Genomic DNA, 5,334 nt, shown 5'->3' on the forward strand with positions numbered 1-5,334 from the left:
GAACAACAGCAAAATCACCTTTTACAACCTCACCCCAAACTGTACCACATTGGTCTACTTAGCTCCCAGCCACAACTTTTACTGGGAATAAAGAACTTTGCTGTTCACCGTGCCATCAGAAAAAAAAAAAAAGCTTTATTCAATAAGCATCAATTTTTAAGGAAAATGAGTTGGCAGTGTTCACTTATATTAAGGAGATGCTAGACAGGTCCCAAAATTTTTAGTTCCCTGAAAGTTGTTAGGGTTTGGTTCTAATGCTATCTTAATTCAATGTTGGCTCCCCAAAAGCCACGTTCCCAGATGCTGAGGGTCTCTGCTCTCAGATAGATTTGATTGGTAATAAAGAATTGCCTGCCATATAGCCAATGGCTGAGTCTGAGGTGGGACCTGGAGATTTGCACTGGCTGGGGGCTTGAGGGGAAGAGTCACCATGAGTTTGGGGAGAAGGGGTAGGGGCAGGGATGGATGTAGGAGCTGCAGGAAAGAAAGCAGACCAGCCATGTAAGAATTTGAGTTAGTGAGCACTAGCCACTTCCCCAATTAGGCCTGGGGTAGCAGGGTCAGGTTTAGGAGTCTCAGGAGTACCAGAGGGGAGGGGAGTGTTTACTAGAAGGGGAAGGTTTAGGAGTACAGATTGCTCCTTGGCTGTGAGCTGCACCTTCTGGGGAGCCAAACTCATCCCCAACTCCCACTACAGAAAATGGGAAGAGAGAGGGTTGAGAAGGACAGGAAAGGGAAGTTCACTATTTGGTACCTCTAGGAAACTTGAAATTTTTAATAGCAGATGTCAATCTGACTGGGGCTATATATAAACTTAAGATAGCCAACACATGTAAGAGAGTATGGTATCCACTTGCTGGATGCATGTCCTAGGTAGCTGTTATGTTGTCTTGGATCAAATTCAACTCACTTTCTACTGCTTTAAATTTCCTTATCACTTCCTTCAGAAATAGTGTTGTTTTCCTTATATGGGGGACATGGATTACTTGGTAAATAAAATATCATTATGATTAATAGGCAGCATCCCTTGAAAATTAATTGTTAAGCCATTAATGTTTGTCTGTCCATCTGTTCAGCATGTGTTGATAAGAACCTTGACAGCTCTAGGTTATTAGATAGTCTAGAACTATTATCAGAACTGTTCAGATATCTGAGAACATAATGCTGTAACTGGACATGGAATTTTTATTGCTAATAAATTCATTATTTTATTATCTGGAGGTTTTTTAGATTCAAAGCAAAATTAATTGGAAAATGCAAATAATTCCTGCACACTCTTTATCCTCACACATATACAACATCTCTTCCTATTGTCCCACAGTGATATATTTGAAAGCAATCAAGAAACTTCACTATTATCTATTTTGGTCCATGTTTCACAGTCCTGGAGGTTCCATTGTGATAACATTACTAAGGTGAAGGTGTGTGTAAGAGGAGCAATCATGTGATGAGACATGTAGTTAGAGTGAGGAGGCTCGTTTAAGACAGCTCAATTCCTCTCTCTCTCTCTCTCATGTGTGTGCATGCAAGTATGCACATGCATGCATGCATTATGTGTGCATTATGATTAGGCATGCATGTCTGTGTGTGCACATATTCAATGCATGACAATGGTACATATGGAGATGTTATGGAACATCTTTTCACATAGGTCTTGCCTTCTACCTTTTCTGAGATAGTGTCTATTTGTTTACAGTTGTATATACCAGACTGGCTGGCTAGTGAGCTTCCAGAAATTCACTTGTGTCCATCTCCCACCTCAGCATATGAGTACTGGGAATAAGATACATATTGCGAAGACTAGCTTTATTTACTCATGTTCTGGGAATCTAACTCAGTTCTTCACACTTGTGTGCCAAGTTCTTTAACTATGGAGCCATCTCACCAGTCCAATACAACTTAATTTTGTGAAAAATTTATATTTGTTATAAAATAACATCAGGCTGTTATTTAATAGTATTAATATTTTTAGTGCCAATTAATATTTCTTATAAGAAGGTACTACAGTTTACTTTTCTGTTCATCTACAAATTTATGTGGTGGTAAATAAAGCTGCAATAAATATCTGTGTGGATTTGTTTCATGTTTTGCCAGCACATACACCATGTGCATAAGTGTCCATGGAGGCCAGAAGAGGGCCTTGGAGTCCCTGAAACTATAATGGCAGATGGTTGTGAGTCATCATATTGGTGTAGGAACTTAATGGGGATTCTCTTCGAGAGAAACAAGTGTTCATCACCCCCGAGTCACCTTTCCAACCCTTTTGAAGAGAGATGTTGTACAGATATAAATATTTGATACATTTGGGTAAATACCAGAAATTAGTTTTGGAATGAATATTTTCAGCTCAGTTCAATGGTGCTGGCCTGTGATCCCAGGCATTAGTGATATTGCAAGGTAAAAATCAACCTGGATTACATGGAACACTGACTCAAGGACAAAAATCAACCCAAGAGAATAGTGTTTGTTCTGTAAAGCAGTGTCAGTCTTTTCCATACCAGGTGATGTTATGTGTTCTTTAGTCTTTGACCATTATAGTAGAGTGGTACCTGCTGGGGATTTACTCTCAATTCACTAAAAATGTATGACATTTCATTTGTATTAGTTAGGATTTTCTAGACAAACAGGACTCATGGAATGAATATATATATATATATATATTCATTCAAATCCCACATATATACATATATACATATATATTCACTCTAACAAATCCCATATATATATGTATATATGGGATTTGTTAGAGTACATATATATATACATATATATATGGGATTTGTTAGAGTGACTAATAGCCTGGGATTTGAGTATTGCAACAACGGCTGTCTCCTAACAGATATCCCAAGAATCCAGTAGTTGTTTAGTAGACAAAGCTAGAAGTCTCAGTTGGCCTTCAATATATACCAGAATCATGATGAAGCAGGCTTTAATACCACTGAAGGAACAAACTTGCCAGCAAGAGTGAGGCAAGCAGGCAAAGACTGAAAACTTTCTTCTTAAAAGTCCTTAACACAGACTGCCACCAGACAATATGAGCCAGATTTAAGGTGGGTCTTCCCACACCAAGTGATCTAATCAAGAAAAGCTTCTCACAAGTGTGCTCAGCCACTTGAGCCTTAGTTAAGTCCAAATGTAGTCAAGTTGACAACCAAGAACAGCTGTCATAACAATGAGCATTTTCAATTTGTCTCCTTTCTCTCCACATGGATCTTCTTAGATGCAGCTTTTGTTTCTGACATCTATTTTTGCAAGGCTGCTAAGTTTCCTATTATTGAGCTTAAGAGTTCTTAGAGTATTTGGCTATCAGTCCTCCGTATGAAATGACATTTGAGTTATTTTCCTCCAGTCTTTAGCTTAAGAGATGGTTATTTCTGTTGTAGAACATAAGAAAACTGCAGCAGGTTGGAGATGGCCATTTACCTTTCCCGCAGAAGACCCAACTCAAACAAAGACCCAGCAGGTAGGCTCTTCTGAAGAACAGGATGCTCTGGCAATTTTTAATGGTTACTTTCTCCTTCTTTCAGTCAGTATCACAAGATGATGTTTCTTTATTATAAAAATTCAGATGTACAAGTTCTCTTCCCTCTTGTGGCTCCCTTTATCTTCTTAGTTTCAGCTAATAGAGCATTCTAGAAGTGGCTCGCATCATTTTTTCACACTCTGTTGGCGATAACCAACCACCTGGTCACACCTGTATACAAACAGTACTAGAAAATAAGTTTGTGATTGGATAGCTGCCTTCCAATAAGATTCATACACATGGAAGATGAGATACAAACCATGGGATGTCAGTCAGCATTCTCAAAGGTAAGAACTATTTTGTTTACATACTTTGAATGATTGTACTCAAGTTCAGCAAGCATCAGTTCTAAAATTATCTTTAAGTTAAGCTTGAATCAAATATTCTTCTTCCTTCCCTGTATCTTCTCCCCCTCCCTCCATTCCTTCCTTCCTTTTTTGCTTTTTATTCTGTTTTGTTTTTTAGACAGTCTCACTAGTCCAGGGTAGCCTGGAACTCACCATGTAGACCAGACAGACCTTAAACTCACAGATACACCTCTTTTGCAACATGTAAGCTATGCTTTCAGAAACTTAGCAATCTGTATAGCAACAGATAGGGATCCCAGTCTTGCCTGCAGCTCTACTGCTGAGACTGGAAGGTGTAGGGATTGATCTAATGAGGGAGACAGGGAATGAAGAAACAGCAGCAGCAGCAACAACAACAACAGAGAGAGCTAGAGAAGAGAAGCCGGGATCTGGTTGGCTGTGTACTGTGATGAAGACAAGCAGGAACAACTTGGAAATATAGAAGTTGAGTTTATTGCATACAGCTGAGTGAGGTGGCAGGTTTAGCAGATCTCAGTCTGAGGTCTCTGTAAAGGAGCAGCCTCAGACTGTAAACATCTGGGAGGAGGAGGCCACATCAACATTTTCTGGACACAATGTTAAAATTTGCACAGAAACCATGGGGACTCTTTTACCATTCCCATGGATTTGAGATATTATGGTCCTTGACATGGCTGTGCTCATATGAACAACACACATCCACTCAATACTTTATCTGTTCTCCATACTATCATCCTTCCCCCATCTTAAAATTCTTCACTAGATAATTAAAAGTTTGGAAAAAAGATATGCTTATTTCCTCTTGTATTGACTTTGATAAAATAAAGTTTTTTATTATTAGATATTTTCTTTATTGACACTTCAGGTGTTCTCCCTTTTCCTGGTTTCCCCTCCGAAAAACCCCCTTTTCCTTCCCCCTCCCCTTGCTCACCAACCCACCCTCTCCCACTTTCTGGCCCTGTCATTCCCCTATACTGGGCATACAATAAATAGTTTTTAATGTCTGTCAATTTCCAGCTTGGAGTCTGATATACTAGACTCTTAGAAACTGCCATTCCATCCTAGTATGTTAAAAATTGCATCTTCCTTGATCTCTGCTGATATATATATATATATATGTATATACATATATATATACATATATATGTATTATATACATATACATATATGTATATCCTTTGATTATGATTCAGTACATCTACTCAACTGATCCCACTGTGGGATTGCATCCTCTGGACCATGTCAGAGGAAGCTTATAGGAGACATGGGGGAATTTTCATTTTTTTTCCTTAGTGATTCTCAAACTTAGTTGAGCATGTATCTATGGAAGGATATTAAATAACACCTGAAATACAACAGAATTCAGCAGAACCTGTCTGAGATAATCTATGCTACCATTATTACTTTCCCTATTTGATATCTGTGGTAAACACCATTAACCAACTACAGAACTCTGCACTAATCAGAATATATATATATATATAT

Source organism: Mastomys coucha, unplaced genomic scaffold, assembly GCF_008632895.1.
Source record: "Mastomys coucha isolate ucsf_1 unplaced genomic scaffold, UCSF_Mcou_1 pScaffold9, whole genome shotgun sequence".
In the NCBI taxonomy this organism is placed as follows: Eukaryota; Metazoa; Chordata; class Mammalia; order Rodentia; family Muridae; genus Mastomys; species Mastomys coucha.